Here is a 13,378-nt window from a genome sequence, read left to right as displayed (position 1 = left end):
CGTCGTACCTGCCATCTCGAGAAACCTATAAATTCTTTACACAGTTTGTCCAATGCGACGCGCAACGCTACCTAATTCGTGAAATTGATACGTACCACATCGCGCGTGTACGAATTAAAAACACATCTTTCTACGAATGAGACCACAGGTCAATTTATCATTTTGCAGGGTGTCCACCAATATTTTTGGCAAGTCATTTTCCCCGACTTTTCCGGGTTTTCCAGACCATTTTTTCCAATTTTCTATACTTATGTACCTCATACTTCAATTGAAGAAGAAATTTTCGGCGGTGGAGGGGGGTGGAGTGGGGGTGGGGGTGATGGTGTATTTTTTTCATCGGTTTCTCTTCGAACTGGATACTTCTTCGGATATAAAAAACAGCCAAACAGGCCCAAGGGCAGGAGAGGGCGAAACCTTTTGTAAATTTGTATTTCAAGAAGCATTATTATAACGATGCTTTCTGCGAGGAGTGTTATTTTTTGGATTTAAAACTCGATTTTTATTACTTAGAAAGTTTCATCAAAGCTTTCGAAAATTTGTGTTATTGAGAAGTGAAAAATAATGTTTTCCATTCATCGCAGGCCCTTATCCAAAATTTGCAATTGATCGTTTATTCAAAATTCCAGGGATTTTGCGTAAAAATTACGAAATTCCCCGACTTTTCCAGGTTTTCCAGATCTTCCAGGAAAGAGGACACTATGATTTATCATGTTGAGAGAAATCCTTTTTTTTTCATCATTTCAGAAAGCATTCTCCTTGGATATCGCGTGTAACTTGGGTGGACCTCCAGCTCCCCCCCCCCAAGTTGGATTTACTAAAAAAAATGATTCCTTATCAGTTTCTCCGAGTCTAAAAAAGTGGTGCCAAGAGCACTCCTCCCGAGTTGAAAGAAACCACAGAATGATCAAAATAATGACATTCTTTGAAACAAAAAGAAGACTTTTCAGGCAGATCGATGCTTTTTGGACGTTTAGACAAAAAAAGTACCAATTTCTTAGCAATTTTGGCAAAAATTGCGATCATATGACTATTTTATCGAAAAACTACTGCCTGAGAATTTTAACGAAAAAACATTACAACTTTTCGTCTACTCGCCAAAAGTTGACACTTTCTGACAATTTTTACAAAAAACGAGAATTTTTTGACAATTTTGGCAAAAACATTATTTTTTGGTCGATCTTGGCAAGTACAAGACTGTTTGATAATTTGGGAAAAAATTGTCCTTTTTTGACAATAACACCAAAAATTGACACTTTTTTAATAATTTTGGCAAAAAAGAATGTTTTTTGACACCTTTTTTTCTTTCAAAATTGATACGTTTTGACGACTTTTCCAAAAATGGACCCTCGTTACGCAGGCAAATTTGGGAAAAAATCAAAATCTTATAAAATAAACATGTTCGACAAAAAAAACAACTGGACTTCGGTCCGGCGATTTTGGAACAAAAGAGAGGACTTTTTAAACAAATGAGGCGAAAATTAATCCTTTTCGGATGTTTGAGGTAGAAAGAGAGTACAACAAATTATGAACTTACAACTTTCGAGAATTAACACGCCCCCCCCCCAAAAAAAAAAGAACACGCAAAAATGCGAATTTTCTTTTTCCTCATTCCTTCGGGCTGTAATTTTGAAGTAAACATTGCAAAATTTCCAGATTTTTTTTTTATTTTTCCAAGTTTTATGGATTTTTTAGGCTCTGGACACTTCGCCGTAATCATTCTTTATATGTATATTGTATAAAGATCCTGAAATCGGTCTCAACTCCTATGTTATCGATAATCTCGCATTATTTTTTTCCCCCATTCTAGGTCGAATAGGTGACATGGCGAAAACCTCGGCAGTTTGGTACTTAGCAGCACATTAAATAGGTACGTAAAGCTTCGTCAAAGCGTCCAGTAAAAATCACGCTCCTTCGTCTTAGTATTTCAAATGAGGAAAACCCCGAGTGAAATAAAATACGAGTATAAAAAAAAAAATAGAACGAGAAAAACGTGGAATTAAACGAATACTTTGAAAAGAAAAAAAGAGCAAAAGAAATCATATTGGGGCGGCATGCGGCGGCATGGCGCATTGGTGGAAAAGGAACAGGAAAAAGGCGAAGGAATAAGAAAAAACAAACGTCATAGCGTCATCCGAGTCTGAGACTAACGTTAATGAAGAAGAGTATCGAATAGTGACGCGAACGCGAACGCGAACGAAATTCGTCGTATGTACTTATCGCATCGTCTTTGCGAGCACGTTGAAAGTTTACAACTTGGGCGCTGCGCTGGCATGGCAGCTTTTTTTCGAAGAAAAAAAAAATCATCGTGCCATTCGTACTTTAAACGACCGCGACTACTCGTTGTTTTTTTTTGCATTTGCATTTGCATTTGCACCGTGTCGTCGTCATTATTATTATTATTGCAAAACTCGTTGTCGTTCTTATGTTTATTAGGAAAAATTTCTTTTTAACTCGCGTTGAATCGCACCACCCTACCACCCCCGCACCACCGAGTCGTTGGCAACCGCCGCGCCGTCCGCCGTCCGCCGTTTTGTAACCATAAACAATAAAACTTTCCAGCGAACGGAAAATTTTAAATTGTCTTTCGCCCTCGCTCGTTCCCATAAAACTACTAGGTAAGTTATAGTACATATAATGATACTTTCTCGAGAAAAGCGAGAAGGAAAAAAAAATAAGAAACATTATCTTCCCCATACTTCTTCATACATAGGCAGATCTTGATAAGTCCCTCAAGTAGCCTCCTTCACCTGCTCTGCTTCTTCATCTTCGAACGACTAAAATGTTTTTTTTTTACGTCCGATTTTCATACCTTTTCGAAATACCGCGTGTATTTTTTCTTTACGCGTCGATTTTGGAGCACCTCCCCGACCTTGGCAGAGTTGGATGAATTCTCAAGTCTTTTTCTCTCTGCTCCGCGCGTCTCTGTACACGCGCTTTTATTTATAATATCGCGATTTCCGGTCATTTATTACCATTATTACGAAGTACTTTTTTACTCTCTTACAAGTAGGTAGGTAGAGGTACTAGGTAGGTATATAATACTACTACATAATATACGCGCATTAAGAAACACGATGATGATGGAGCAGCACGAGCAGGGGTAACTCAACACGCGTCAAGTCAAATGGTTCGCAGCAAGCTAAAAGGGTCTCGACTAAAGGCTTCTACAATGTAGCTCCAGCTACTGCTACGTAGGTACTTAGGTAGGTAGAGGTACATACCACGTCACGCCTGTCTCACTGTGCCGGAAGTAATAAAGAAAAATAATATCGAACAACCCTGCCTCAGACTATCTTAACCTACCCTTCCCAGTTGGCAGACGCGTCATTTATCGCGTTACTTTTTTCCGCGTGTGTGTTTTCATTTTTCAATTTTCGTTTTTTTTCTGTTTTTTAACAGCCTAGTCGATAATTTTAATTATCTATAGATAGTTGGTGGACTGCGAAAAGCGCGTGATTTTTTGACGAAATTAGGTACGCCTAATTTGAAAATTAGAGTAAATTTAGCTACGTATAATACAGTGTACTACCCCTAACCGATAGCTCTAATAGAGCTCTCGAGTCCTCTTCCCCTTCATTCCATCAAAGGCAATATACGTAAGAATGTCCAATCATAATGAGCCGTTATAATATTATAATTACGAAGGTAGCTTTCATTTATACTTGTGAAACGTTTGACCAATTTCTGGCCGTGTCATACCTACTCGTATTTGCTGATATTTTTACTTATTATATCGGACTTGAAACTGATCAATTTACAATGTTTGGAGCTTTTATCTGATTTTACAATATTATTTTATCTCGCAAAAAAAGCACCAATTTTTTAACAATGTCGGCGAAAATTACGATCACGAGATTATTCGGCAATTTTACCAAAAATTTTGGAACACCGAGAAAACTTTTTTTTAAACTCCAATTTTCGAAAATTAGCGTTCCTACAAAAAAGAAGTGACAAAAAAGGCTAGATTGTAAATATCGTAAAAACGAATATTTCCTGGAATTTTTTTTTCAATTTTGGAATTATAGCTTTGAAATTTGACAAAACTTGCAAAAATTGAGCTTTCAAAAACACCCAAACTTTGAACTTTTGACATTCTCGGCGAATATTTTCGATAAGTATTTCCACATTCTCAGCACTACTAAAAAGTCAAATTTTTCGACTTATAGAATTCCGATATTTCGTCGACTTCAATCAACAATACGGAGTAGGTAATCTGCCTTCTAAATTCCGCTCGAACAAGCTGTTTTTCCGCAATCCGCATACATACATAATGCTCGTCGTATTGATGGCAATGGTAATGGTAATGGTAATGGCAATGGCAATGGCAGTGGCAGTGGTAGACGTCAAAAAATGCCAAACAAGTACTCGCCATTCGACTCCCGTGCCTCTGCATACAAAATCCTTGAAACGTTCAACTCGGTTGTCGAACACAATAATCTCGCAACGTTTTATTACGGGGAATTAATAAATAATATACGACCATTTACCAAATAATAAATATTCATCGAAACGATTACCAAACACTACCGCACTCGTACGTAACCCAAACAGTAGGTAGATACAGGTAGGTAGAGGCATGGTAGAGGTACATCTACGTACAGTCGTACACAGTACACACTATACTCATACACAGGGCACCTAAAGCACACTACATAGACATACATATAATACTCGTATTACGACAGAATATGTTGCCTATGTAGTATGTACTCGCTACTCGCACACTACATATTTAACTCACCCTGCACAATTGACAATACATGTAATACCTCCCCCTCTCCCCCTTAATAAACTAATAAACATACCTAATAAATAAAAATTACTCGCGTCATTAACGTACACCTATATGTATTTATACGATCAATTAATATTACGCGAAAGCGCCTTCCTATACCTTCCGCTGCACTCGCCAACACGTCACACCGTTTGCTCTTACATACTACAGGGTGCCCAAAAATATCGAGTACCCCTAAGAAAGTTTTTCATTGAAAATATAAGTTGGCAATGTGAAATAGATGCATTGATATGATCGGTGGAATGTTATCTCTCCAGTCCAACAACCAATCATCTGCTATCATTATTACTCGTATCATTCACTGTGACCAACAGAAGTATTTTAGTAGAAAACTTTTTAGGGGTATTCGATATTTCTGGGCACCCTGTATATGAGTACCTATGTACGTATATTATGTACTATGTAGTATGCGTTACATATTAAAACGTTTAGGTAGTAATAAATTAATGATAAAATGCATAATACTCGTATACGTGGTGCCATGCCATGCCACTTCTTACGAGTACACACTTACGTACACAAAACAAAACGACGACGATGATTACTACGAGTAGGTATGATAATAAAAATAACCCTAAACTAACAGAAACAAACCGAAACATTTCCATGAGATGTGATGTGTGAGCACGTGCGGGGCGAGGGCCTCCTCGATTCGGGTGAATTTTCATCCGAGAATTTTAAAATTTCAATACGACGAGGGGCCTTTGTCACAGAACGTGTAAAAATTACATCCAAGTACGCGAGAAGCACAAAAAAAGGAGGCCGGATTTTCTACTGTATATCATCATTTTTGATGAGAATAACACCAAGTTTAGATTACTTACTCGAGAAGGGGGAGCGGGAAGAAAAAAAAAATAACGTCGAGGAGACTAGGTAGAATGAAAAGGAAAGACGAAGAAAAGTAATAATAATAAAAGTCGAGGGAGACGTGTACAAAATAAATAACGAACACATTCGGCGATCATCCAACTCCACGTTCCACGATCAACCATAATATAATCTATCCAGCTTCAAGCTGTACTTATTATATTACATTTACATTACGGCTGCGGCTGCGGCTGCCACCGTACCGAACAATTTACGAAAATAAATGACTTCCGGAATATGCCGTTTGAAAAACGTTTTCCTCAACTGGTTGCAGAAATACAATGAACAATTTTTTTTAATCGCATCCCACAAACGGTTAAATCGATCGTAAAATTGTGGAAAAAAATCACGTATTTGAGAAATACTGTATAAGGAGCCGAGCACGCGACGACGCAACGTAGTAAATGACTCCCAATTTCATCTTTTTTTTTTCATCATTCGAATCGAATTTCTGGTAAGAGAGGAATAACAAGTCAGAAAGATGGACGCTGGAATATCGAAGATGGGTCGATTTTTTTAAAATTACATAAATGTAGATGGGCAACCGAAAAAATGAGAAACTGAAAGAGACGTACCAACATAAAGTTCGTCTCATCTGAATGCACATCGCAGCCAGGTTAAAGAAAAAACGAGGCTTTTGCGAGACTTTTTCAAATTTTTGCTGTTTTGAGCAACTTTTCTCAAATTTACAGGATGTTCAAAGTTTTGGGGAGATTATTTTCTCACACTTCAATTTTTCAAATGTTTTAATCGAAAAGCAGGAGGAGAGATTTGGAACGTTTGAAAGAATTTGAAAAATCAGCACCTCGTTCGTTTCAATACCTACATACTATACGTTGACATTTTTAGCTGTAAAACAATAGTACGATGATGCCACAGAAATAATTAAAAAGATTGGGAATATTTAAACCTCCTTTCTCCAGCTCATGAAGTATGTCTATCGGTAAATGAAAACAACAATTTTCGAAATTTTCCTACATTCAACTTCTCTTCTTTAGCCCATTTTCCAGACCGTCTCCCTTCTCCATCGCGTTTCTAACATTTGGAATATGACTACATTAATTGATCAAATCAAAAAAAAAAAAAATCGACCAAAACGTGCCAAAAAAAAATACGTAAAAATATCTGAAAAACTCATTAAAATTACATGAGAACGATTAAACACGACTGGTAGGAGGATGAAGTGTCTCAAATTTGAATATATCGTAAAAACCACCCAAATTACTGAAAAGTATCAATCAGTGTTGTCAGTTTAAAACAGCACCATATGTTTAAAACGTTTAAAACAGTGTTTTAAACGTCGAGAAAAAAACAGACAGTGTTTAAAACAAAATTCTGTTTAAAATGGTTTTTTTTGTTTCAAACAAGTTTTTTTCTCAACTCCGATTTCCTAAAAAAAACACGTTTTTTTTTCAATTTCTCGTTAAAAAAGTTGTGAAATTGAAGGAACTGAATTTTTAGATTTTCATTCTTCTTCCTGTACTTTTTTTTAAAGGCAAATTTTATGTTTTGATTTTAATTTTTCAATATTTCTTGAGCCTTATAGCTTTTTTATGACGTCACATCTTAAAAGTTGATGACTAGATATGAGATAACGTATATTTGAAAAACTGAATCCAAAACAAATGAATTTGTGTTAAAAACGCGTTTAAAACACATTTTAAACATGTTTAAAACACGTTTAAAACAAATGAGAATCCAGCAGTTTAAAACTCTGTTTTAAACAAAAAAAACTGTTTGTTTTGTCTTTTTAAAAAAAAAACGTGTTTTTTTCAACACTGGTATCAATTCATCAAAAACTCATCGAGTATTGGCACAATAGAATGAAAATTACATAAAACGCCATAAAATAGGAAATTACTAAAAATTGGTGAAAAAAGCAAAGAAAATGGAGCAGAATTTTGTGAGAATTAAAGTACTTAAAATTACGTTTAAAAAAGTTATTGCCACATTACAAAGGTTTACCAAAATCTCTCGCAATTAACTGAAATCTCAGAAAAAAAATTAATCAAAATTAGGAGGAATTGATCGAATAAGTATCATCAAACTGGAATAAAAAATAAAAACTAAAAAATTAAAAGTGAAAATGACCAAAAGTTTTAAAAATTAGTAAACTTAAACAGAACTTGGCAAAAATGTCTTCAAACATCGTTAAAACTTATTTAAATAAACAAAAACCAAAAAATTGCCATGAAATTACTGAAAATGACCAAAAAGTTTTAAAAAATGAGTAAAACTAAACAGAAAACAGAATTTGGCAAAAATTGCTTCAAACATCGTTAAAACTTGTTAAACGACTATGAAATGTCTCTAAAAACTGGCAAGAATCCGCCCACCCTCCAAAAAAAAACGAAAATTGGGAAGAATTCATCGAATATTATCAAATTGGAAAAAAATCGTAAAAACTATATGAGAACAATCATCAGCGATGCTCGAATTATTTGAAATCGTCGTACGGTAAATTGATGAAAAATCATCAAAATTGAACAAAAATTCGCTAAAATTGCTTGAAAATTCATCAAAAATGTAATAAAAAATAAGGAATAATAATTAAAAGATGAAGTAAACATCGTAAATTTTGAAGAAAAATTTCGCTAAAAATTCCACAAAAAACAAAATAAAAACTGGCGAAAATTGATCAAATATTATCAAATTGGCGCGAAAAAGGGCATCGAGTATTAGGTAGTAGGTAGTAGGTACGTTGGTACGTATTATCATAAAAACTGAGATATTGGCATGAAGTTGCTAAAAATGATCAAAAATTAATGAAAATCAAGAAAAATTGAACAAAATTTTGTGTAAATAGCTTCAAACATGAGCCAAAGTTTATAAAAATTGCTTGAAAATTGAAAAAAAAAATAAAAAATAAAGACAAAACTTGAAAGATATCAATAAAATATTACTGAAATGAAAATTGGCAAAAATTCTATCAAATATCACATTTGACATTATAAATCACAGAAAATAACTGAAAAAATGTAAGAAATTTCAATAAAATTGAGAAAAACTGGACAACAACATATTTTGAGCATTGTTAAAATTATTATTAGAATGACTAAACGTTCCCGAAATAATTTGGAATTTCAAAAAATTGTCTATCTCTGTCACAGATTTCTTTGAAATAAACCCATTTCCGAAAAAAAAATCACCCCGGTCCCCCAAGCTAAGTACATTTTTCCCCATACAAAAAAATGGAATAAATCAGAGTAGACAAACATTCGTTGAAAACATCTCATCTCTGTGTCAAAATTCTTCTAAATACTTGGCCTATTTTTTAAGAAAAATCCCTTCCTAAAGCTCCCAAAAAAATATTGTTCCTTTTCCCCTAGTTGAAAAAAAATGTATCTTGTTTATTTACTTATTTTTTTTTTTAATTTTTCTAAATAATTAATCCCTTTCTCTCGGTTCATCAAACTATTTTGGTCTTTTCGTGCACTTCCAAAAGATGAGAAAAAAAATGAAATCCATTAGAATCTGTTATTTTTAAAAAATTTCATTTCGGTATCAGAATTCCAAGGGAATTTTTTTCATCGTGAAATCGATTATTTAAAAGGGTTTTTGCCAGAAATGAAGAATTTTTTTTAAATTTCACATCCCACTTCAATTTTCTACGATTTGGGAGGCTTCACACACAAGAAGATTAAAACTAGCTTGGGAAATCGTGGAGGATTTTTAACAAAGAATTACTTAGAATAACACTGAAACTGAGATGGGAAATTATTTTTTCATTCACCGTCTACGGACGGGTAGAAGAGGGGGGGAGGGGAGGGGGGCTCAACCATTAAAATTCAGTCAGGCAGAGAGCACTGGTTTGTTTTCTAATAAATTTGTTCACGCTTTTCGTTACCTACATTATAATTCAATACAATATACCTACCGCAGAGTTTGGCGCGAAAAAACCCTCACGTTAGAAAATTAGGTCATGCATGGTACGGCGCGGTGTTTCTCGCCGGGTCTCTAAATTTTTACAAGGGATTACCCGCGACAAGTTCATATCGCAGCCCCTTCTGCGATCAATCAAACTCCGCAAGTGACAAAATTTCTTTCGAAAAACTACGTAAAGGTGGAAACTGGGAATATGTATCTATGTGTATTTCGAAAATGATATTCGTTATTTTTTCTCAGCTGTCGAGCTGCTGGTCAATACTGTATTATGTAACTGGTAAAACGGAATTTAAACGAGAGGAGCGGCGCGGCGCGGCGCGGCGGTAATTCGATCACGTTGCGACAAATTAATAATTACCGCTGTCGAATAAAAAAATTATAGGTATGCCAATCTGGCGAGTTATTAATTAACCTTGGGTAGCAATTACTCGGCGATCCCGATGCGCCGCCGTCTGCAGGTAGGTGTACTAGAGGTATGCCTTATGCCAGTTATGCCTTCTACAGTTCTACATATCTACGAGTAATACTCGTAATTTGCAAACGAAACGGAAAACTACCAATTTGTTTAAAGCAATTAGCAAAATTACAAACACGCGTCGCGATTATTAAAATACATATTATACGTATTGTAATTTGTAATCGAGCTCGAGCAGCTTACACGTCACAAATGCGTAAATATTTAATGTAAGTAGAAGTACACATTTGATCCGAATACGAGTAAGCCAGACGGTGTTTATATAATCAGGGGCATTTTTAGCCTTTTTTTTTCACAAATCGACTTATCGTATCAGTTCGGTTAGTTGAACGTCAAAGGCTTTTTAAAAAAATAAACCACCAAATCCTTCATAAATATTGGTACATATTTAATAATAATGCGATTCTGTTTCAGCTTCAGAAACAGATTGGCTTTGGCTATTTACAACATGGAATCAGTAGTCGACTGTATTTTTACAGAATGGCATCGGTCACTTCAAAAATTAGTCGATGGTTTGAATTTTCTTCGACTTGCAGAATATTTCGATCATTTATCTCGTTACTGGTCTCAGCACATCCCTTCGTATTGAATGTAAACAAACAAGTATCATTAATAGTGCTCTGGCCCAAACCGTACGCCGCACAGTGGTCCGAAATGAAGAAGTAGCGGCCAAAAATCAAATTTTAAAGCAAAATCCGCAAAATTTCGGATATGGGGGTTTTTTTGGTCGCTGAAGTCGATTTTGGCATTTATTTTACCCCTAATCTCAAAATGAGCCCTCAAAGGGGGGCAGGGGTGGCGCAAAATCGAATTTCAGAGCAAAATTCGTAAAATTTTGGATATGGGGGTTTTTTAGGTCGCTAAAGTCGATTTTGGCATTTATCTTACCCCTAACCTCAAAATGAACCCTCAAAGGTGGGAGGGGGCAGTGCAAAACATGAAATTTCGATTAATTCGAGATGGGCAATCGAAATAATGTATTTTTTTAGATCGCTATAGGATATGGGGGTTTTTTAGGTCGCTGAAGTCGATTTTGGTATTTATTTTACCCCTCACCTCAAAACGAGCCCTCAAAGGAGGGAGAGGGTGGTCCAAAACATGAAATTTTGAAAAATTCGTGAGGGTATCGAAATATGTTTTTTTTGGGTCACTAAAGTCAATTTTAGTATTCATATTCCTGTAGTAATTTTTTACTTGAAAATGTTTTTAAAAAAATAAGAAAAACAGCATTTATGCAACTTTACATAGCAATTTTTTCAAATGGGGCAGGTTGGGGCAGCCAATTTTTCAGGGATGTTTTTCTTTACATGCCATAGTACCCCAGGGATGTGATATTTCACCTTGAGTCAGCTTGGGTTTTTTAAAAAAAAAACTTTTACCATGAAAATAGCAAAAAAAATGAGTTTTTTTGTGACGAGCATGCTAGAAACCAAAATATTTTTGAAAAAATCGAATCAACGATTTTTATACTCAAAAATGTCCATATTTTGATATAAACCCATAAAGTTTTGAAAAAAATTGAAATTGACATGCTTTACAGCATTTTGAAGTTGGCAGTTTTTTTGACTATTTTGAGGTACTTCAATTCATTCATTTCTGTAGGCAAGCAAAATAATGGAAAAGTGTTTGAAATCACAGAAAGGGACGTGGAATATAATGTAGAAAACCGCTACATATTCGTAATCAACTTTTGAGACTTGTTCAATCTGAGGATTTTTTGAATTTTGGCCGTTACTTCTTCATTTCGGACCACTGTGCGCCGTACGCACAGATTCATCATCAGTCATCACTCATCAGTAACGGGCAACGGCTACAAACGCTATTATTTTCGTCGAGGTTTTTCGTAAAATCACTATTCACTAATCAGTCTAAAACTAAATACACCGAGCTTTACACGCAATATAAAATGAACAAATTATTGTACGCTTATCTCTGAGTTTCTATCGCATACTGCGCCTTTATCAACTGCGAGCACTATGGGTGAGAGTGAAATATATCTACAAGCCAAATGTTCGAAATGAAATAGCTTTCTTCAAAATACAGATACAGATAAACCAAATAAATCGAAATTAATCTTCGTAGGGAGTTCACAACGTCAACTTCACTATAACAGAAATCGTATTCGGTTCGGGCGTTTTGAAATCAAGAGATGTTCCAAAACCTTCGCGTTACCGAGTGTCTATACCTACTGGAGATAAATTAAAAGGCTAATCTGTCAAACGCAGAAACTTATACTGTTTAGCAAACACATTTAGCAATTCGAAAGTTTTGATTTTCAAACAGTAGATATCGAAACACAATACGATGAATAAAACACCAGAAGAAACTTACATGTTTGTTTGTCCAACGAATGCTCGAACGATGAAACTGCTCCAGTAAGATATCCGGAATGGAAATATATTATCACGCCCATAAAACAAGTATTCCGCACTAAACCAACACAAAATATAACTTCAGCTACTATTCAGCCAAGCACTAGAAAGCGTAAAGACTCGAATTTTCGGCACAATGCACAACGAAATTTGAAATTTTCTAACCAATACACACCGAACACTAAACAGAAACACTCTGCGAAATCGTAGCGGCGAAGCGGAACCCACAACGTACAACGTAAAAGAAAGCAGATGATGCAGAATGAGCTTTTTCCAGCTTCACAGATCACAGAATAAACAAACCGCATCGATACTTCACTTCCCGGCTGGCCCGTCGAAGCGCTAGCTGTGCGTGGAGAAATTTGTTTTTTGTCGTTAGTTTGAGTTGTTCTGAAGGATGCAAAGCTTAGCTGCGGATCAAACATTTTTTCATTAATTAAAAATATTGCGTTATCGTCCGATCGATTCGATCGTTTTATTATTTAATAATATTATTATATTTATCATTAATTACGCTACATCATTCTATTTTTATAGCTATAATATCATGTTCTCAATCACACACCGCACACACGACACGAGATGACGAGACAGGAGACACGAAAAGAAGCAAAAAGAAGTCGCGTTATTCAATTCATTTCGATATCTAAAACTCCACATCATTCTTTTTGTACTTGATCAATGAAATGAACTGAACAGTTTCCAACTTCGAAAACGTTTTAATTTGGTAGTTTCTTTTGAAGATTGTTTCATTCTGTTCTAAGTTTTAATTAAAACTGTCCAGGGTTCCATTGGTTGAGGTGAATTGTGAATTGAATCAAGATTCAATTCAAGAATGAAATTTACATACCCGCAAGTTTTTAGGCAAGTACTTCCGTGATTCAATGGTTGATGTTCGTTCCTTCCTAGCCTCGATTAATCGCTCCAGTTTTGTTATTTCTGAAAAAAATAAAAACAAAATATGACAGTTTGAAATGAAAAAGA

General features: G+C 35.2%; 1 protein-coding gene across 2 annotated transcripts in view; it reads right to left on the bottom strand.

The window, feature by feature from the left end:
- The window catches only part of Cdep (Chondrocyte-derived ezrin-like domain containing protein), an 83,733-nt gene extending 71,022 nt beyond the window's left edge, over positions 1–12,711 (bottom strand). For both annotated transcript variants that reach the window (XM_065356130.1, XM_065356129.1), the window contains exon 1: positions 12,354–12,711. The gene's annotated coding sequence lies outside the window, so the exon portion shown is untranslated. The remainder of the gene's footprint in view (positions 1–12,353) is intronic.
- Positions 12,712–13,378: the final 667 nt, after the last annotated feature.

Source organism: Planococcus citri, chromosome 3, assembly GCF_950023065.1.
Source record: "Planococcus citri chromosome 3, ihPlaCitr1.1, whole genome shotgun sequence".
NCBI lineage: Eukaryota > Metazoa > Arthropoda > Insecta > Hemiptera > Pseudococcidae > Planococcus > Planococcus citri.
Note: the sequence above shows the minus strand (reverse complement) of the source record. Positions and strands in the feature narration are given on the sequence as shown.